The sequence below is a fragment of the Hyperolius riggenbachi genome, chromosome 1 (assembly GCF_040937935.1).
Source record: "Hyperolius riggenbachi isolate aHypRig1 chromosome 1, aHypRig1.pri, whole genome shotgun sequence".
Classification (NCBI taxonomy): domain Eukaryota; kingdom Metazoa; phylum Chordata; class Amphibia; order Anura; family Hyperoliidae; genus Hyperolius; species Hyperolius riggenbachi.
The window spans coordinates 73046649-73069817 of NC_090646.1; the positions used below are offsets into that span (position 1 = coordinate 73046649).

At 45.3% G+C, this 23169-nt stretch overlaps 1 long non-coding RNA gene across 1 annotated transcript; it reads left to right on the plus strand.

Moving 5' to 3' along the window:
* The first annotated feature begins 865 nt into the window (after positions 1–865).
* Positions 866–6445, plus strand: LOC137545461 (uncharacterized). Its single transcript, XR_011026042.1, has 3 exons — positions 866–1163; positions 5275–5390; positions 5524–6445. It is a non-coding gene; the product is annotated as an uncharacterized lncRNA (long non-coding RNA).
* Positions 6446–23169: the final 16724 nt, after the last annotated feature.

Sequence of the window (23169 nt, forward strand, 5' to 3'; positions counted from 1 at the left end):
CCATTTTGGTCTCATCTGACCAGAGCACCTTCTTCCACATGTTTGCTGTGTCCCCCACATGGCTTGTGGCAAACTGCAAACGGGACTTCTTATGCTTTCTGTCAACAATGGCTTTCTTCCTGCCACTCTTTCATGAAGGCCAACTTTGTGCAGTGCACGACTAATAGTCAGTGCTGGGACAAGGCTTCCCAGCACCAGAGGCAGAGATTCCAAAGTGCGCCCCCCCCCCACCACACACACACACACACCATACACACACACACACACACACACACACACACACACACACACACACACACACACACAAGCACACAAAAGCAGGTAATTACAAACACATAAATATGATTAGATGTGTTCTCAATACTGCAGTGCTCTCAATCTACACTCACTTCACAAAAGGGAGAGTTAGATTGAGGGCACTGCTGTATTGAGAACACATCTAGTAATAGGAAGCTATTTGATGTGATGTGTGTCTGTCTGTGATTCTTTCTGTCTGTCCATTTTAAGCCCCCTTTCCCCCCACCATACCTGCTTCTTTTCAGGCATCTACATGACAACAGCTGCTCTCGGTCCTCCCTTTGCGCTGTCCAGTCATCTGTGGGCAAGTCTGGCATTCACTGAATGCTAGCAGGAGGTCATTGTCCTGTTCAGTCCCGCGGCATCTCACATAACACGTGCAGTGTTTTTGTCCATAGGCAACCCTGCAGGAAGCCGACACCAGTTCCGTTCCTGCAGAAGTGGCTTCCTGCTGTCGCCTAGCAACCCAATGCCATAGCCATGCCTATCATCTCTCTGATGACAGCGCGGCTGTTACAGCTCCGGACAGAAGGGCCAGCTCCATGCCAGATAGATAGGAGGACAGGTGTGGACTGGAGAAGGCAGTCTGATGAGAGAGATCACAGCGCAGGGCAGATGGGGAGCATGCAAAGGAATGGTACAGAATGGGAGGGCGAGTGCAGAGGAGCGCCCTCTAGGGGAAGCGCTAAGAGGCTGCAGCCTGCCCAGCCTCTGCCTTGTCCCAGCCCTGCTAATAGTTGTCCTATGGACAGATTCCCCCACCTGAGCTGTAGATCTCTGCAGCTCCTCCAGAGTCATTATGGGCCTCTTTTCTGATCAGCGCTCTCCTTGTTCAGCCTGTGAGTTTAGGTCACAGCCTTGTCTTGGTAGGTTTACAGTTGTGCCATACTCCTTCCATTTCTGAATGATTGCTTGAACAGTGCTCTGTGGGATGTTCAAGGCTTTAGAATTCTTTATAGCCTAAGCCAGCTTTACATTTCTCAATAACTTTATCCCTGACCTGTCTAGTGTGTTCTTTGGACTTTATGGTGTTGTTGCTTCCAAGATTCTCTTAGACAACCTCTGAGGCCGTCACAGAGCAGCTGTATTTGTTTTATCAGTGACCACATATAGACATATTAACTGCACCAATGAAAATTACATATATTCTGACCACACCATTAACAATCTGCAGTGCAACCACTGACAAGAGAATCTGACTACACTGTAACCAATGGCAGGTACTCCAACTCCTTTTATTAAGGCATTGCCACCCTTTCTACAGTGGTTGTTTTGAAATACTAGTATGCAAAAGGATACAAGTGAAGTCTACTTCCTGGTACATGGAGTACCACCACATTTCCTCTTGAAGTCATGTTCTCTCCAGCACTGCAGACATTTTGTCAAAGGTTTGCTGTAAACACCAAGAGACATGAAACATGAAAATTAGGTTGTAATGTAAGAATCGGCAATTAAATGCTACAAATTCTGACTTGAGGTAAATGTTATGCTAAACCAATCAAACAGTGTTTAGAGATATTAAATAGGCAGTTTCTTGTCCCATATGCAAATTCTTGTGCACATCTGGGTTCAGAATGCCACTGTGCTGACTGAGCATACTCCTGTACATTGATTGGCTGTCTATGATTTGCAGTGTTGCCACCATGTCCTGATATGGAACAAGATGTTGTTCCCGCCCCACAGCATTATAGTGAATGGGATCACAAGCTCGGCCCCCTGCCCGGGAGTGACGCGCAGAGGCACGGGGCTCTGCACTGCATGGAAACGAACCCTAACACTGTGCTGTGCTTGCAAAGCAAGCTTTGGTGCTCCATACCATTTGATTATTTTATATATACAGTATAGGGTCAGTGTACAACTCTTACTAAGGTCTATGGCACCATAACTACACACTGATCAGTAGGCTTCAGCAAATTAATAAACCACTGATAGACATCACTGTGTTTAAAGGGAATCTGAAGTGAAAATATACTTATGATATAATGATGTGTATGTGTAGTACACCTAAGAAATAAAACATTAGCAGCAAAGATATGATTCTCATATTGTTCCCAGTACAGGAAGAGTAAAAAAAACTCCAGTTATTATCTATGCAAAAAAAGCTTTGCTGAGTTCTCCCACTTTCAAATTTGCAGAGAGCTGTGACGGTATAGTGCCGCCACTCAGATGTCTGATTATTTGGTGTTCTGCAGAATCACCTATAATGCAGATGCTATACCCGATTATGTGTGATCTGCAGAATCACCAATAATACCAGTATAGCAACCCCTAGAGCTGAGAATGTAGTGTTTGGTGCAACCGTAACTTTAATAGTTTTATCAGATCTTAACAAGACAGATTCGACCAGAACCTCCCCAGTGAAGCTGGGAAAGGTACAGACAGGAAATACAAAGGTAGTATAGCTGGTCTCTGCCAGGGGTGCTGGCATGAGACAAGAACCAATCAAACAGATACTAACAGAGCTTTACCAGATGGCCTAGAATATCTACCAGGCGACTACAGGAACGGACCGACTAGTTCTCACCAGAGGAGCTGGCAAGGAACTAGTTGACAGGTAGCAAGAAAGCTACGCCAGACCTTTCCAGGGGAGCTGGAAAGGTGATACTAGTGATTTAGATGGTATTGGCTGAACCTTCCAGAGAAGCTGGGAAGGTCCCTCAATCACTAGGCAACACCTCACCAATGGAGTTAGTGAGGATAATGAATAAATAACAAGTGCTCATCAGTGGAGCTGATGAGCCTCAGAGCCACATAGGCTAGGCCCCTACAGAGGTGCTGGCTTACAGTAACTACACGGCAGTACTAAATACGGCCAGACCTCCGGGGCTCTGTGAACACACTAATGGATATGGTAACCTTGTAGTTTGGCCAGACCTCACCAGAGATGCTGGTGAGGTACAAAAGATACACTGACCGCCCGTATAATAAAGTACAAACCCCAGCAAGCTGGGAATACTGCAACTGGGATAGAATCTCCCGAGGAGCGGAGGCACAGGCAAAGCTGTAACCAGTGGCTGCCTAAGGAGTAGGCGGCTCAGACTGTACTGCAGCCTAGTAGCAGGAGGCACAGACAATGCTGCAACTACTGGTCGCCTAAAGAGTAGGTGATTCAGACTGTACTGCAGCCTATGAGACACAACCAATACTGCACTAGTGATTGCCTGGGACAGGTGAGTCAGACTGTACTGCAGCCGAGTGATCACCCTAGGAGCGGGTGAGTCAGACTGTGCTAGGAGACCCAACCAGGACTGCGCTAAAGAATAACTTCACCAGAGGCGCAGGTGAAGCTAGCACCTCACCAGTGGCGAGGGCCCACTGGTGAGTAGAGTAGTCAGACAGGCAAGTTTCGGCAACAGAGAGGTAAGTATCAGCACAGAATCGTGAGACAGGAGAGTAATCGGAAATCCGGCAGAGGTTCAGCAACTAACAAGGCAGATAGGCAAAGGTACAGGATCGGAAAGCAGGATCAGAGTCAGAGTACTAGCTAAGAGTCATACACAGGAGATCAATACAGAATAATACAATAATGAACTAACTATAGATAGATGTATATTGCAAACAGTGCATATACATCTATCATCCACAGGAACCTCACTATAATGAACAGGATTTCTAGTCTTGTGTGAAATCCCAGTTCAAACACACCAGAACTATTCTAACAAATAAACAATAACAATGAAGCGATATCCTAGACTAGGTGTGAAGTACTTAGTATCAACACCTGGGATCTAGTCTAAGGTCTGAGCGCTAACACGCAAGCATTCACGACAACAGACAGCGCTAGACTGAAGCCCGAAGGTTTAAGAAGCAGAGGAGACCTCACTGGCACGCCCCCTACAGTAGCCAATCCGGAGCGCTGTGAGTCTCCTCTGATGTCAGCTGACTAGTAGGTCAGCTGACGAGCCCTCTCTTCGGATAAAGACGCCGGAGAGACGGACAGGGGCCCAGAAGCAGCCGCGGTGGCGATGCAGTCCGCTGCGGCTGCGCTCGTTACAAGAGCTCTGTCTTCTGAAGCTTATTATCTCAACTCCCTGTCACTGTATTTTGTTTTTTTCTGCAGAGGAAAGTTCAAAAGGTCATTACTTGAAGAGATGAGAGCAGCATCAGTCCACCAGGAGAAAGAGGGACAAACAAGCACTCTATAGTTGAGTGCAAAACAGCTGTTGACACCTTCACTTGTTTATCCAACTTTCTCCTGGTGGACTGATGCCGTTATTTTGATACTGATTTTAATACTGATCCAATAAAGGCATGTTTTTTACTGGATGTGCCCAGCTGCTCTCATCTCTTCAAGTAACTGGCATGGTGGAACTATTTTTGGGCTTGGAGCACTCCAGGGAATCTTGCTTTGGTGGTCCTGTGCACCTTTCCTCTATATCACTTCAAAAGGTCAGTAGCCTGCTCTGTAAAATCATTTAGAATGCTGAGTAGTGTGCATGGAGGGGGATAGTGGAGACCCGCTACTGCTTAGAGCTGCTGGTGCGTGGATGTGACAGTGCAGCCTCTGCACTCAGCCCCGATGCCGTCTGCCCATCAGCCCAGAGGATCAGTGAGCTGAGGAAGGTATCCTCCTCACCCCCTCCCTCTCTCACGGCACATGTTTGTTGGAAAAATACCACACTATGAAAAATAAGAAATACCAAATGCGGTATTTCTCCTCATGTTTGTTATTTTACAGAGTGGCCTTTCAGAATTGAGGCCTTTATATCATATTTATTTTTTCTGCTTCAGTGTCACTTTAGATCTAATTCCTGTAGGGCAGCCGGAAGCATGACTTGATGAGTGGATGGAATGGTGTATAGCGGGACACTGCAGCAGTATTTGTGTATGGAAAGTCTGGGCGGAAATAAGACCTATTTTTGTGAAGGAGGCTGAAGTCACATTATAATCCCATCTATATAAAAAAAATCATCTGTGCTTTTGATATTTGCATCTATCTGGATTTGCATATATAAACTGAAGTTATGTTCCCTGTAGATTTCTTGTGGTATAAATAATCTGGCTGTAAAGCGAATGACCCGTGTAACAATCTAGAGACATCAGGATGGCTGTGCTCCTCTGCCTGCTGTGTGTGTTGTCTATTCATATTACAGGTATGAGGACACTACAGTTTTTGGCATTATTTTACTAAACATACTCATATCACAACTATAAGCTGTTTTAAAAATAAAGGAGAACATATACAGTATATTAAAATAATGTATGTTTTATTTCTTCTTGAAACAGGATTCTGTGCAGATATTGTGCTGAATCAGACTCTAGAATATATATCTGTGTCTCCAGGAGAAGATGCCACCATTACCTGTAAAGTCAGTGAAAGTGTCTACAGCACTCACTGGAAGGTGGATCTCTTAGGCTGGACCCAACACAGACCAGGACAAAGGGGCAGAGGTCTCATATTCGATGTTGTGAGAAGATTAGGCGGCATCCCAGAGAAGTATGTTGGATCCGGATCTGGAAGAGACTTCAGTCTCACCATCAGAGGAGCCGGGCAAGAGGATGAAGGAGATTATTACTGTCATCAGTACCTCAGCTACCCGTACACACAGTGATATACAGCTGTACAAAAACCTCCTTCCTCTTTTATTGTTTTTTAAATATTATACTAGCAGATATAGAAGCAGTGCAAGTAGGTTGCTGTGAACTAGGGGTGCTCATTCAGATTTTGCTGAAACACAATTCCTGCATTTCCAATAGGAAATCTGCATTGCCAATCAGAAAATGGAAATCTGCAGAAATACCGCATTACCACAACTCTGTAATTTTAGTCCAGTCACAGAACTCGTAAGCATTGAACCAATCAGAGAATGCTGAGTCAGCTCGGAAGTATTTGGCCAATCAGAGAATGCAGAAAATGACCAAAAAAAAAAAAAAAGACTCATTGGAAATCGGAAAACCACGGAATCAGTAATCAGCATCTACGACCTTCCCTACTGTGGACACTGTTAGTAAAAGAAAAAAAAAATGAAACCCCTACAACTATTTTTTTTTAGAATAGACTGAAACTATCTTCTGAAGGATACTTATAGCTGTCTCTCCATCAAGCTGGTCTAACACTATGCAATCTTGATTTTCCAATGTTGTCCAGTCCTACCACTTCCATGCAGCGTGAGAGCTTGTTTATTCTCCATCAATTAGCTCTTACACATCCAAACTCCCTCATTTCCAAAAATGCTGTGTTATGGTAAATATACATACAAAACTAAGTATCTGCAAACCATCGAAACCTTATATTTTTACTGGTAACTGAATGTAGTATAATGATAACATTTTAAATGTGAAAAAATATATATGGTTTATAAAAAAAAAGTTTGTTCATTTAAAATTTGATACCGGCAACATTTCAAAATAGTTAGGGGCTACGAAAGTCTGGGAAATGTGTGTAATGCCCAAGAAAAATGACCCAATGGATCCACTGGCAACAGATCAGTAACATAACCAGTTATATGGCTGAATTTCTTGTAATATCGGGAGGGGTAAAGCATGGGCAAATAGCGCAACAGTTTAATAATAATATTCTTTAACCACTTAACGACATTGCAGCGTATTAAAACGTCTTGTTTGAGCCTGTTAACGGCAACATGACGTTTTAATACATTGCACGTTCCCGTCGCCGCTCTGCACGTGTGTGCGCCGCTCCTGCCACCGTTTCTGTCGAGATTCCATGTTCAGAAATTGGGGAAGAGGACCGAGCGGTCCTCTACCCAATCGCAGTGCATGGAATGAATGGACGTGACCGCGATCAGCGGCCACGTCCATTCATAAAACAGGAAACAGTCACAGTGTAGTTAAAGGGGAACTGAAGTAAGAGGTATACGGAGGCTGCCATATTTATTTCCTTTTAATCAATACCAGTTGCCTGGCAGCCCTGCTGGTCTATTTCTCTGCAGTGGTATCTGAATAACACCAGAAACAAGCATGCAGCTAGTCTTGTCAGATCTGACTTTAAAGTCTGAAACACCTGATCTGCTGCATGCTTGTTCAGGGGCTATGGCTAATAGTATTAGAGGAAGAGGATCAGCAGGGCTGCCAGGCAACTGGTAGTGCTTAAAAGGAAATAAACATGGCAGCCTCCATATACCTCTCTCTTCAGCTCCCCTTTAAATGTAGAAAAAACGGGAAAGTTTTCATAGCGCCATCTTGTGTCCAAAAAGTAAAGTAAAAAAAAATCAGTTTAAAAAAAATACATCAATAGTTGCTTTAGGGACTCAGCTTTTTTAAACTATATTTTATGAGGGAAAACTACTTTTACTTTACATAGGGGCTTGTAATTATGAACCGGACAAAAAAATGACAAAACAGAAAAATAACACATACTGTATATTTCAAAATATACATACATTGTGATAGGGACATCATGTAAACAGTTTAATAATCGTGACAACTGGGCAAATAAAATGTGTCCGTTTTATCCACAGGAGAACGTTTAATTTTAAAGGATACCCCAACTGAAATGTGACATGATGAGATAGACATGTGTATGTACAGTGCCTAGCACACAGATAACTATGCTGTGTTCCTTTTTTTCTTTCTCTGCCTGAAAGAGTTAAATATCAGGTATGTAAGTGGCTGACTCAGTCCTGACTCAGACAGAAAGTGACTACAGTGTGACCCTCACTGATAAGAAATTCCAAATATAAAACACTTTCCTAGCAGAAAATGGCCTCTGAGAGCAAGAAAGAGGTAAAAAAAGGGGAATTTCTTATCAGTGAGGGTCACACTGTAGCCACTTCCTGTCTGAGTCAGGACTGAGTCAGCCACTTACATACCTGATATTTAACGCTTTCAGGCAGAGAAAGAAAAAAAAGGAACACAGCATAGTTATTTGTGTGCTAGGCACTGTACATACACATGTCTATCTCATTATGTCACATTTCAGTTGGGGTATCCTTTAAAACTATAATGGCCGAAAACTGAGAAATAATGAATTTTTTCCATTATTTTCTTATTTTTTCCATTAAAACGTATTTAGAATAAAATAATTCTTAGCAAAATGTACTACCCACAGAAAGACTAATTGGTGGCGATAAAAACAAGGTATAGATCATTTTCTTGTGATAAGTTGTAATAAAGTTATTAGGGAATAAAAGGGAGGCGCACTGATAGGGGAAAATTGCTCTGGTCTGTTAGGGTAAAAACCCTTGGGGGTGAACTGGTTAAAGTATTTAAGGAATATATCATGTACAAAACGTAATTCTCAAAAAATCTATGCAATCGAGAGACAAAACAGAACCCAATTCTGGACAATCCTCACATGGCACTGCAATAAAAATAGACATGATTATAGTAGAGTAGAGTAGAAATCACACAATGGGCTTAGGAACACTTCTGAAACAACAAACACAGATTGCCTCTGTATACACACATGCAAGATAAAAATCTACTATGCAAAAAAGAAATCATATATAATCATGATCCAGAAACACTGCTGCCTTCTCTAGACCAAAGCTCATTTTAGATGGACTTAGGAAAAGTAGAAATCTGTCCTGTTGTCTGACAACTCAAAATTTCAAATTCTTTTAAAGACTATTATTCAAGCTAAAGACAAAAAAGAATGTCTGGCTTGTTAACAGGACACAATTAAAATGCCAGCACATGTGATGACAGGGCATGCATAAGTGCAAATGGCATGGGCAGCTTGTACATGAGACAGAGGTCTGAAGTAACTGGCATGCACCAGGGTAAGTAATATTAATAACCTCCCTGGCTGTGAGTCCGATCTTAGATGCTGAGAGCGGTAACCCCAAGCTATGCTCGGGCTAGCTAACATCACTGCTCCTGCTGCTTACCATGCCCAGCAGGACTCCAGGCCTCCCTTGCCGGCCACCGGGATCCCCATCTCCTCTCTGCTTCCTGGATCCCAGTAGCCAATCAGTGGTGGTGCAGCAGTACGGTGGTGCAGCGTGACATCATGTTGGGGGTGGTGCTGAAATTTAAGTGGACCTGAACTATTCCACAGGACAGAAGAAAAACAGAGAACTCCACCCTGCATGCATGTAGAGAGTTTAGCCTGCCTAATCCCCCCTCTGGACCCGAACTCTTGCACAGGACAGAAGGAAAACATAGGGACATGCAGCCTGTGTGTTTGTAGAGAGTTTAGCCTGTCTAATTCCCCCTCTGGACCTGAACACAGGACAGAAGGAAAACATAGAGAAATGCAACCTGTATGCATGTAGCGCTTTTAGCTTGTCTAATTCCTCCTCATTTATCTCTAATCACAAGTTGTAATTTGATCTCTCCCCTGTGTCACATGACTGCCATGGCAGAGATGGCAGATAAGCTCATTTGAAAGAAAAGGATGTTAACAATATAGCCACTTGGTTCTCAACTGCTTCTGAGCTTCTTCTGTGCTTCTGCTGATCCGCCTTACTGTTAATGATTTTTGCCTGGATTTTTACTACTCTCTGCCTGCCACCTAAGACTGATAGCAAAGGCAAAAAAGTCCAAAATGGGTCACACTTTTACTGCCCCGATTGTGATGTCACCCTCTGTGCCATTCCCTTTTTCAAAATACTCGTATATACTTGAATATAAGTTGACTCCAATGTTTGACCTTCTTAAAGTTAACCAGAGACGAAGCACCCTCATGTATTTTACCATATATATCAGTGGAAACATTAGAGAAAACACTTATCCTGCTCTCTGTTTCATTATTTACTGTTCAGATTGCTTCTTAACAGCCCAGATAAAATCCCCGACTGAGCATTCAGTCTGGCTTTGCTATAATGACTCAGCTATAATGATTCCTGAGCAGAGCCACAAGGGGGCAGGCTTGGGCTTGAAAAGACAGCACAGAAGACAGACTCAGCTATAAAGATTCCTGAACAAAGCCAGACTGAATGCTCAGTAGGGGATTTTATCAGGGGTGATAAGAAGCAATAGGAACAGTAAATAATGAAACATAGAGCAGGGTAGGTGTTTTCTCTAATGTTCCCACTGATATATATGGTAAAATACATGAGGGTGCTTCATCTCTGGTTCCCTTTAAGCTGGAATCTTTTATTGACTCAAGTATAAGTCTACTCAGTAACGTTAATGGCTGCACTTTGAAACCAGGAAGAATTAACAGCTGCCCTTAGGGCCCAGGAGGAGTTAATGACTGCACTGCATACAGTGTTGTAGCCATTAAACCCCCTGTACCTTAAAGGGAACCTTAACTGAACGGGGGGTAAAGAGTTTTACTTACCTGGGGCTATTACCAGCCCCCTGCAGCAGTCCTGTGCCCTTGGCGCCGCTCTGGAATCCTCTGGTCCTCCGCTGTCACTTAGTTTCGTTTTTGACGACTCACCAGGCGCTGGCCGCCATGCGTATTATTGGACGCATTCACCAATGCAATTAGCGCTATTGCGGACCGCAACGCGTACAAAAGTACGCGTTGCCGCATATCTACGCGTGCGGAATGCGTTTTTTTGTAATTTGGAATTTTTGTACGCGTTGCGGTCCGCAATAGCGCTAATTGCATTGGTGAATGCGTCCAATAATACGCATGGCGGCCGGCGACTGGTGAGTCGTCAAAAACGAAACTAAGTGACAGCGGGGGACCAGAGGATTCCAGAGCGGCGCCGAGGGCACAGGACTGCTGCAGGGGGCTGGTAATAGCCCCAGGTAAGTAAAACTCTTTACCCCCCGTTCAGTTAAGGTTCCCTTTAAGAGCAGCCAATAACTCCTCCAGGCCTACAAATTCAGCAATTATTCAGCCACCTACACACATTACTCAGTGGGCTCAGTGTTGCTTGTGACTTGTGTATACATCAACCCCTATACTTTTATTTAGTGTGTCAGACCTACATTTCTAGACTTACACTTGGAATTGGAGGCCTAAAATTCTTGAAAAAAATGTATCGCTTTTAAACCCATAAATCCAGAAAGATATGAACCAGACAGGTTAATATTACTAATACTGTATTATAAATGGGAACGTTCGGATGTTTGGATGTTTGTTACTCGATCACGCAAAAATGGCTGAACAGATTTGAATGAAATTTGGCACACACATAGTACATTACCTGGAATAACATATAGGATACTTTTTATTCCCATAACCAAAAAGTGGGCGGAGACAAATACAAATTTCACTAGGAAAATGTAAATGAAAACCATTCTTACACTGTTAGTGGTAGGGTTCTCAAACTTTGCTCAGGTGGTCACTGGGTGACTGGGATTAATATTCAGAAAAGTGGGTGGAGTCTACAAAACCCAATCAAAATTCACCTATTGATTTTCAAGGGGAATATTTAATTGCTGCCATTCTTGCACTGTTAATGGCACAAGCCTTAATCCTGGGATAGTTGCTCATTGGGTGACTGGTTTTAAATACAGAAAAGGGGGTGGAGCCACAAACAGCCAATCACAATAGTTTAATTTAAATGCAAATTATTAATGCCAAAGACCGCAAAGCGTACAAACTTGGTGATTGAGTAATTGTGTGTTAGGGTTAGAAAAAGTGGGTGCAGCCAAAACCAGCCAAATAAATACCCGAGCAATGCTGGGTCATCAGTGGGCGGAGACAAAATACAAATTTCACTGGGAATATGTAAACTGCAGCCATTCTTACACAGTTAATGGTAGGGTTTTTGAAACTTTGCACAGTTGGTTACTGGGTGACTGGGATCACTATTCAGAAAAGTGGGTGGAGCCTACAAAAGCCAATCAAAATTCACCTACTGATTTTCAAGGGAGATATGTAATTGCTGCCATTCTTGCACTGCTAATGGCACAAACCTCAAACCTGGTACAGTTGTTCATTGGGTGACTGGGGTTCAAATTGAGAAAAGGGGGTGGAGTCATAAACAACGAATCAGATTTGTTTCATGTTAATGCAAATTATTGAAGCCAAAGACCGCAAAGCTGACAAACTTGGTCTTTGAGTAATTGATTCATTGTGTGTTAGGAAAAGTGGGCACAACCAACACCAGCCAAATACATAACCGGGCAACGCCATAATGGTAGGGTTCTCAAACTTTGCACACTTGGTCACTGGGTGACTGGGATTAATATTCAGAAAAGTGGGTGGAGCATAGAAAAGCTAATCAAAATTCACCTATAGATTTTCAAGCGGCCATTATTCCACTGTTAAAGGCACAAGCCCCAAACCTGGTACAATAGGTGACTGGGTTTAAATTCAGAAAAGGGGGTGGAGTCACAAACAGCCAATCAGATTTGTTTAATTTCAAAGCAAATTATTGATGCCAAAGACCGCAAAGCTTACAAACTTGGTCATTGATTAATTGTGTGTTAGTGTTAGAAAAAGTGGGCGCAGCCAACACCAGCCAAATACATAATCGGTCAATGACGGGTCATCAGTGGGCGGAGACAAAATACAAATTTTACTGGGAAAAAGTAAACTGCAGCCATTCTTACACAGTTAATGGCAGGGTTCTCAAACTTTGCACAGTTGGTCATTGGATGACTGGAATTACTATTCAGAAAAGTGGGTGGAGCCTACAATAGCAAATTCACCTATTGATTTTCAAGGGATATATGTAATTGTTGCCATTTTTGCACTGTTAATGGCACAAGCCTCAAACCTGGTACATTAGGTGACTGGGGTTCAAATTGATAAAACGGGGTGGAGCCATATACAGCCAATCAGATTTGTTTCATATTAATGCAAATTATTTATGCCAAATACCGCAAAGCTAACAAACTTGGTCTTTGAGTAATTGAGTAATTGTGTGTTAGGGTTAGGAAAAGTGGGTGGAGCAAACACCAGCCAAATACTTACCCGGGCAACGCTGGGTGTCCAGCTAGTATATATATATGTTTTATAAAGCCAATAGATATAGAGCTAAATTACATAGTGGCTGATGCTGTTGGTGCAGGTGCAGGACTGTGGCCAGGGTGAACATGAGCTCTGACGTAAGTGGCACAATGATAATAATATTAATATTTTTTGAGGGGTAAAGAAAATCAAAGTAAGACCAAATGACATACTGGGTGGTGGTAGTGCAGAATAGCTGTGCCTGTGGCCAAGGTGGACATTTGGTCTGAAGTAAGTGTCATGCACAAGGGTAATAATAATGTATATATTTTGGGGGTAAAGCCAATCAAAGTAGGAACATATGAAATACTGGGTGTTAATGGTGGTGCAAGATTGCTGTGCCTAAGGTCAGGGCAGACATGAGGCCTGAAGTAACTGGCATGCACCAGGGTAATAATGTGTAATAATTGTATTACATGTCCGTGCTGTAACCCTCTGATAGCCACGCAGTGACCAGCAAAGGGGTATTGTCAACCAAATTCAAGTCACACTTTATTTTTTGGGGGGACACACTGATTTCACCGATAACACAGTGTAAGGTCAGTCACATGGGTGTTGGTGTGACACTGTGTGTGTGTGTGGGGGGGGGGGGGAGGATAACACAGCACATGTCGTGTCACGAATGTCAGTGACACTCATTGACTTTTGTGCAGTGAGGGTGGGCTATAAAAGTGATGCAGTCACACACTACACTGTGTATGGGTGTTGTTATGTTGCTACAATACACCACACCACAAAAAGCATCAACAACAAATCAGTACAGCAGGGTCAATGTCAGTCCTCAAAAGGATTTTGTGGTCAGGATGAGTCCTCAAAAGGACTATTTAGCTGGTGATCTGAATGTAGCCAAATACCTAGGAAGCAGCTACACAGCACAACATCAAACAACAGCCTATTTCTCACTGTCCCTCTATCTGCAGCAGCAGCAGCACCTCTCCCTACACTGACTAATGCAGAATGAAAATGGCCATCAAAATGTATAGTGCTGATCATGTCTGAATGGCCATCTTTTCCCTCCTGACTTCAGGGTGAAGGGTATAAAATAACATCATGGGAAAGTATAGGGCATCTGTAAATGGCCTGTATAGTTTGCGCTACTGTGCAAACAGTGACAGTTCCCCAGGAACCGATCAAGGGCTAACGCGTTCAGCCATCCCTATTCATCATGTTCTAGTGCATCTGGACCAGGCATGCATGAGTAAGGTCTGCACATGCTCAGCAGGACCGAATTTAATCCTGGGCCTTGGGGCTGGTAGCAGGGGCGTAGAAATCAGTATAGCAACCATAGTGGATGCTATAGGGCCCGTGGCAGCCCTACGTCACAGGGGGCCCGCCCCTAGCTCAGAGCAGAGGACTTTTTTTTTGAATTATCTTCCGGTCCGCCCCCCCCCCGATAATTGTAGAAGAGCGGGCCCCCCAGCCCCCCCGTTACCCCTCATCTGGCTGCCTGGCTGGTGTGAGGAGGGGGACCAGTTGCCTCATTGATACTCCCTCCCTGGCGGCCGGCCAACAATTACTCTATAGTTCCGGCTTCCGGCCAGCCAGGGAGGAAGAAGGAGGACTCAGAGGAGCGGCGTCGCGACTGAGGGAGTGGACCACGGACTGGCTGCCTCTCCTCAGAGCTCAGACAGTGTGCTGCAAGCCTGCGACTGTCTGGACTGGCGGAGGTGCATGTCCTGGAGCCGGAGTGTGCCCTGGAGCCGGAGGCCACCCGAGGAGGAGCGGAGCGACCCGAGTGTTGCTCGGGTAGTACTTCTTAATACTCGCCCGGATCTGGATCCGGGTACCCAGATACCCGGATCCGATTCGGGTATCCAGATCCGACCTTGCGGATATCCGAGTGAATTCAGATATCCGATCAAATTACCCGCGGGTACCCGACCTATTCGGGTACCTGGATAGAAAAACCGGAAGTGCCCTTTAAATAGCTTTAAAAAGGGTTTTTAGGTAAAATGATGCATGTAGCATCATGTTTTTTTTTTTAAGGGAAACACTAATTTATTATTTGGTGGACATAAAATGAAAAAAAAAAAAAGCTGTCAATTAACATCAGGACTAGGTTCCAGACAGCGGTCGTGCAGCCCACATTGTGTCCAAAGTCCAATCGCACAACTGGGACATGACAGTTTTCAGCCCAGACACCTCCAAAAAATGACACCGCAATTGTGTTTTGGGTTGAATATAGGTGGTGGTATCAGCAGCAGTGGCCTGTGGCACTGTGGCGGTGGGAGCCAGCACCAGCTTGCTTCAGCCTCTTGAAATCCTCATGCTCAACAACATGTTTTTTGGCGAGATGGGTGATGAAGCTGGAGGTGCCATACTTGTAGGGGTCACAACCTCTGCTCATCTGTAGTTTGCACACATTGCATATGGCAAACTTGCTGTCCAATGAGGGCAGAGTGAAAAACCGCCAGTTTGGGGAGGTGAAGATTCCCCTGCGGCCTGAATGCGATGCTGCGGATTTTCTCCTTGTGGCGGTTGGGGGTTGAGTGGTGGTAGCGGCAGAAGGATGTGGTGGGTCCCGCATTCCACGGCCACTGTCTGCAATGCTGATCCTCCGTGCCAAACCCACCGACGCATCCTCCTCCTCAGAGTCAGAGCTGACATCCCCATCCTGTGGATGTTAGTCACGGTCCTTCATCCCATCATCAACATCATACCCCCCCTCCTCAAAACCCAAAACATCCTCCTCAAACTCCTTGCGGCTAACAGCCCTGAGTTCAATCGTGGCGCATGGAGCGAAAAGCTCGCTGACTGAGGGTAGGCTGCCCGCTGGGGTCGACACTGAGGCAGACCTTCTGAGGGTGGCCATAATGTTGCTCCCTGTCCTCTTGCCCTTGCTGCCCCTCCCCCGGCTGCCGATGCCAGCAGACATAGTACAACTTATATGTGATGATGTCACCAGATGATGTGGGGTACTTTTACTTTAATGAAATCGGGGTATGACTTTAAATCAAATCAGCACGGAGTGACAGACCGCAGAGTAGAGGACAGACAGTGCACACTATCTGTCTAACTGTCACACTGACAATGCTCAGCACAGCAGCACTGCAGTAATCTGTAGTAAGCTAACACAGTACTACTCTCTCTAACAACTAACTGCAGTACTAACTAACTATATAATACAATACAATAACACAGTAATCCTATTCTTTCCCTAACCTTTACTGTCCTGCTGGCCTGCACAGCACACACAGACAGGACCTAACTGAGTGAATAAAATCAAACAATTACACTAGCTAGCTAAAAAAAACAACAGAACAATAGTGTAGTGAAGGTGCTTAGCACTCAAAGCTTTAGGTTTATCACTGTATACAGGCAGCACTTGCTAAGCCAACAGCACTGGAGCAAGTCTGTCAGTGACCAGCCAGCCAGCCACACAAGCAAGGACGATCTGTCTCATCATGACAGCCCTCTTATTACACGGGGGGGGGGGGGGGGGGCATGGTTCCCTTCTGTGATTGGGTGACAGGGCTTAGGCTGGGAGGCCTCTGATTGGCTGAATGAGGTCAGGTGGGGCTGGTCAGAGTTCTCCTCTGTGATTGGTTGCTAGGGCTTCTGCTAGGAGCCCTCTGGTTGACTAGGAGCCTTCTGATTGGCTCAATGACATCATCTCCCTTGTTACAGTACCCAGATCCGGATATCCATCGGATATCCGCGGGTACCCGCGGGTATCCGGATTATGCGGCCAGATATCCGCATAGAGCTATCCGGATACTGGCTCAGGTATCCGGAATCCGGATCCGACCCGGATAGCGGAAAATGGTCGGATACCCGGGTTAATCCGGGTACCCGGGATCCGGATGAGCATCCCGTCACCCGACCCGTCACCCGACCCCACGCAAGCTGCAGCTTTTAAAGTATATATGTATGTTGTCGTGCCTGGTGCTGGTTGCTGTGAAGGGAGGTGGGGGGGGATGGGGGCCGGGGGAGAGAGTTTCTGGCTTTCTCTTGCTGCCAACCTCCAATGTATTGCTATTTGCTAACCTATATGGAGGGGGGGGGCTGCAGTGGCACCCATATGGCTAACCTATATAGGGGGGCTGCAGTGGCACCCATATGGCTAACCTATATGCTGGGTGGAGCAGTGGTACTCATGTCTGGCTAACCTGTATGTTGGGGGGCAGTGGCACCCATGTCTGGCTAACCTATATGCTGGGGGGGGGGGCAGTGGCACCCATGTCTGGCTAACCTATATGCTGTGGGGGCAGTGGCACTCATGTCTGGCTAACCTATATGCTGGGGGGCAATGGGACCCATGTCTGGCTAACCTATATGCTGCAGGGGCAGTGGCACCCATGTCTGGCTAACCTATATGCTGGGGGGCAGTGGCACCCATGTCTGGCTAACCTATATGCTGCGGGGGCAGTGACACCCATGTCTGGCTAACCTATATGCTGCGGGGGCAGTGGCACCCATGTCTGGCTAACCTATATGCTGGGGGGGTAGTGGTACTCATGTCTGGCTAACCTGTATGTTTGGGGGGCAGTGGCACCCATGTCTGGCTAACCTATATGCTGGGGCGCAGTGGCACCCATGTCTGGCTAACCTATATGCTTGGGGCAGTGGCACCCATGTCTGGCTAACCTATATGCTGGGGGGCAGTGGCACCCATGTCTGGCTAACGTATATGATGGGGGGGGGCAGTGGCACCCATGTCTGGCTAACCTATATGCTTGGGGCAGTGGCACCCATGTCTGGCTAAAGTATATGCTGGTGGGGGGGGGGGGGGCAGTGGCACCCATGTCTAGCTAAAGTATATGCTGGGGGGGCAGTGGCACCCATGTCTGGCTAACCTATATGCTGGGGGGCTGTGGCACCCATGTCTGGCTAACCTATATGCTGGTGAAATGCTGCCCACATTGTGATTATTTTTATGGTGAAATGATGCACACATTGCGATTATTCTGTGGTGAAATGATGCACACATTGTGATTATTTTATGGTGAAATGATGCACACATTGTGATTATTTTATGGTGAAATGATGCACAAATTGTGATTATTTTCTAGTGAAATTCTGCCCACATTGCGATTATTTTCTGCTGAAATGCTGCCCACTGTAGGATTATTTTCTGGTGAAATGATTCCCACATTGCGATTATTTTCTGGTGAAATGATTCAATACAATGTAATTCAAGCACTTTATTGTCATTGTGTAACACAACAAAATTACTTTTCATGACAACCCCACGGTGCATATAGGCAACATAGTGATAGTAACAAGGGTAGGAAGAGAAGAAATTATACAAGTATGCCAGGTATTACAGATATTTTAACAATTTGTACACAGTGTTAATTATTTCAGAGAGGATTCAGAGTTCATCAAGTTTATGGCGGATGGGAAAAAGCTGTTTTTCAGTCTGTTTGTGTGTGTGCGGATTGATCTAAAACGTTTACCTGATGGAAGGAGCTCAAACAAGGCATTTCCAGGTTGAGTGTTGTCCTTAATAATGTTTTTGGCCCTTCTCACGCTGCGAGTATTATACAAAAGTTCCAGTGATGGTAGTTCAGTGCCGATAATGGCTTCTGCTGTTTTAACAACTCGCTGCAGGGCTTGTCGAGTAGCCTTGGTGCAGCTGTTGTACCAGGCCATCATGCAATTGGTCAGAACGCTTTCTATAGTGCATCTGTAGAAATTAACCAGCAGCTTCTGTGGGAGGTTTAGTTTCCTCAAAGAGTAGAGACGTTGTTGTGCTTTGCCAGTTAGAGCTAAAGCATTGTCAGCCAAGGACAGGTTCTCTGCGATGGTGACTCCCAAAAATTTGAAGATGGAAACTCTCTCCACAGCGAGTGGTCTTTTTGGTGGTCCTAAAGTCCAGAATAATTTATTTGGTCTTCTTTGTATTTAATAACAGGTTGTTAATGTCGCACCATGCAGTCATGATGCCCACATTGCGATTATTTTCTGGTGAAATGATGCCCACTGTATGATTATTTTCTGGTGAAGTAACGCCCACATTGCGATTATTGTCTGGTTAAATGCTGCCCACTTTACGATTAATTTCTGGGGAAATGCTGCACACATTGTGATTATTTGATGGTGAAACATTGCTGCATTACAATTATTTTATGGTGAAACATTGCTGCATTACGATTTTTTATGGTGAAACATTGCTGCATTATGATTATTTTATGGTGAAACCCTGTCCCATTACAATTATTTTATAGTATAACACTGCCCCATTATGATTATTTGGCACCTATGTTGGGGGCCCATCAAAATTTTCACAAGGGTGCCCATCAAAATTTTCACAAGGGGGCCCATCAAAATTTTCACAAGGGGGCCCAGTGATTTCTAGTTATGCCCCTGACTACTACCTAAACTGGGAACACCTATAGACCTATAGACCTGGCTAATTATACTGTACTTAGAGGGGTGTGGGAATGTTGGGGTGGAGGGTCCTGGAGGAAAATATGGGTGGGAGGTCTGTGGGGTTGGAAGGTTGGGGGGGGGGGGGGGCATAACATTTTTTTTTGCTATGGGGCTCAGTCACTCCTAGCTATGCTCCTGGCTGGTAGCCAAGCGGGTGGGTAGACATGAAGGATGGGTTGCTTTATATGGTAGAGGAGGAAGAAAATGGGGAGCAACTCATAGAAGAGAGGAACTGCTAACAAAGGGAGTTGTACGTGGAAGAGAGGGGCTGCCTTATATGCTTTTTTTTCACAAAGATAGCGGCTGTAACATAAGAAATGAGCCCCAGAATAAAATTGGCCTAGAGGATAAAAAAGAGTATAACTCCTGCCTTGATGCCCAGTAAAATACAGTGCTTGTGCAGAAAAAAAAAAAGCTGTGCACTTCATTCTATTGGGCTTCTGCAGATCTTACTCGAGTCTGGATGCCCTAATCCATGGCCAGGAGCTCGGCTATAAGAAACCTTACTAACAAGTTTTTGTCCATTAGGTTTAGACTAGACCTGTACTGGAACAGTGAACTCTAGGAGGATCTACATTTTAACTGTTGTTTTTCTTTTGTTAGTAAATATAGAATTAGTGCTCAGTCATGTGATGCAGAGAGGTGAGGTGTGACATGTGAGGACAGGAGATAATTTGCATGTTTCCTGTGTGACCTATGTGAAGTGGGCGTGTCTCCCTAATGATTGCAGCTGTTATATAGGAGACATTGTACAGGTGACATCTCAGTAGTCTGTGTCTGTCAGTGCAGAGACACCAGGATGGGATCTCAGGGGCTTCTGCTGGCCGCCATACTGCTCTGTAATCATGGTGAGAGCGTCACATAATGCCATACACTGCAATACTATGGATAATGTGTTACACTTACTGTGCATAGACACTAATGATGGAAGTTACTATAATAATGTGTAATCAGTTTCTTTATACTCCTCAGGCTCCTGGGCACAGGTTACACTGACACAGTCTCCTAATGATATCACTGCCAGTCCAGGAGATACAGTCACCATGTCATGTAAAGCCAGTACTGGCATTGGCAGCTATTGTAACTGGTACCAGCAGAAACCAGGACAACCTCCAGCACTGATTATCAGACTTGCCAGCACTCTTCACTCTGGAGCCCCAGCCAGGTTCAGTGGATCTGGATCAGGACAGGATTTCACTCTCAAAATCACTGGTGTGAAGGAGGAAGATGAAGCAGTCTATCACTGTCAGCAGTTTAGCAGCTACCCACTCACACAGTGATACAGAGCCGTACAAAAACCTCCTTCCTCTTTTAGCAGAAGATAACTTTCAGTTAATATTATGTACGTAAAAGCTGTAGCTAATATCAAAAGAAAACTATTAATTATTATTATTTTTATTTTTTTTTATTAGAGCAGGTCATCTACAGTTCCTTAATTTTGGATCCATCATTTGGTAATGCTAAATTCATTCTCAGAGGTGAAAATGGGCCCTATCAGTCCAGTTTTATTAAAAGCTGATAGGATTCAGGGGACATAGCAAGGGAAACCCCTGAACAGTTATAAATAATAATAATAACAACAACTTATCAATAAAAATACAACCATGTGACAAGAATTGACTGCATGGCCAGATTTCCGCCCAGGCCACATAGGCCTGCCTTGGGCACCTGGAAAGTGGCAGGAGAGCTGGGGTGGCTGTTGTACAGAGCAGATCAGCTGTTGTTCCGCAGTCAGCTGTCTGCACCGGCCACACTGTCCTCCTCTCCTCATGTATGACAGAGAGAGCTCCTCCCCATCTCTATGACATTGAGGGGAGGGACTAAGCAAAGCAGAGCCAAGCTGGGAGATTCGAGCTGAGGTAGCTATAATGCCGGTGGGTGTAAGAGGCACGGTCACTGTGAGGATCGAGGGGAGAGAAAAGAAGTGTCTCCACAAGTGACATGCTGCCATGTCTGCAGGCCCGGATTTACCTACAGGAGCCTATAGGCTGTACTGGCACCCTACAAACTGCCACCAAACTGCACCACAAATGTGCTGGCTGGCCCAGCTGTCCCTTCTTTCTTGCTTCCCTTGCCCGTCATAGGAAGCTACAGGTGCCCCTTGGTATAAGGTAGCTAAAGGAACCTCAGTATTAAGTCTTTAGAGGTGCCCCTGACTGAAGGGAAATCTCATCAGTGGAATGCTTAGAGCAGGGTAAGTAACCTCATTTACGCTCTCATCAGGACTCTGCATAGGGAGGGAGGAAGGCATTTGGGAAGGAAAGTGAACCACCTTTCCATCATCAGGCGCCTTTAGGCACGTGCCTACAGTGCGTTGTAGTAAATCTGGCCCTGCATGTCTGTAGTACACAGTTACTCACTCTCTCTGGAGTGAGTGACCAGCTGGGAGCTTTCTTTCTCTCCTCCTTCCTTCCTCCAAGCTTGTGACTTAGAGGGTGAAGCTGCTGCACCCTTTAGTTGGGGCTGGGAGAGACCAGCAATCACTTCACCCGTATTCATCATTGATATAATAGGCAAGAGCTGCCAGGCTTTCTGTGTGAAGAGAAGAGCAAACAGGGGGGCGTGGTCTGATGCCCTGGGAGAAAGACGTGTGAGAGAGAAGCTCCGGGGAGACAGACTCCAGAATCAGAATCAGAATCAGAATCCTTTTATTTCGCCAAGCATGAGCGGACATGCCCGGAATTGTTTTTGGCACAATACAATACAATACAATGGCTCCGGAAGAGTGCATAGAAAGAGGAAGGAGGAAAGAGAAAGAGAGAGTGCATAGAAGGCAAAATCAGATTAATACAACATTGTAAAAAACATTTCAATCCCAGTGTGTCCCTACGATGTCGAAAGTCAGTTAGTCTTGTGGGCTGGTCGGCTGTTCAGCCGTAGCGCCGCCGGCCTCGCCGCTCGTTGACGTTTGCTTTGATGGTAGAACATGGAGGGAGTTTAGGAGGTTGACTGCCGAGGGGAAGAACGAGTTCCTATGTCTCGTGGTTTTAGTGGAGATGGCTCGTAGTCTCCGTCCCAAGGGCAGGATGCTGAAGTAGCGGTGGCCAGGGTGTGAGGAGTCATTTGCAATCCTCAGTGCCCTGGTTTTTAGTCTTTTGCTGTGTAGTAGGGCAAGTGAGGGGAGGGGGCACCCAATGATCCTCTCTGCTGACCTGATGACCCTCTGTAGTTTGTTCCGATCATTGACAGTGGCGCCAGCATACCACACCAAGATGGAAGAGCAGAGGATCGACTCAATGGTGGCGGAGTAAAAGTTGGTTAGAATTTCTTGAGTCATGCCGAACTTTCTCAGCTGGTGGAGGTAGAAGGGTCTCTGTTGTGCTTTACGTTGGGTGGCAGTGATGTTGGGCTTCCAGCTGAGAGTACATTTGAAATCGACGCCGGTAGACTTGGGTGCAGGATACAGCAGTATATAGCTGATCTTGCTTCTGCACAAGTCCGGGCCAATTTAATTACTATTCCCCCTCCAGGCCGACATGGATAGTGGGGGAATGAAATATTTCGGCTTCCAGCGATTGCTGGAGGCCGAATTATTATGTTTTTAAGCAACTTCGGCTCCGTCTTCTGACGGAGCAGACGTTACTCACTGAGCGCTTCAATAGGAATAATTACTATTGAAGTCTATGGAGGCGCCGGCTGCGCCCAAATCTAGCAGCACTGAAAAGCACTGCTCCGCCAGCTGAGGCCACTGGAGATGGTAGTGCCTAGAAGCCGGGCGCAGGGCACTCTGGTTACCT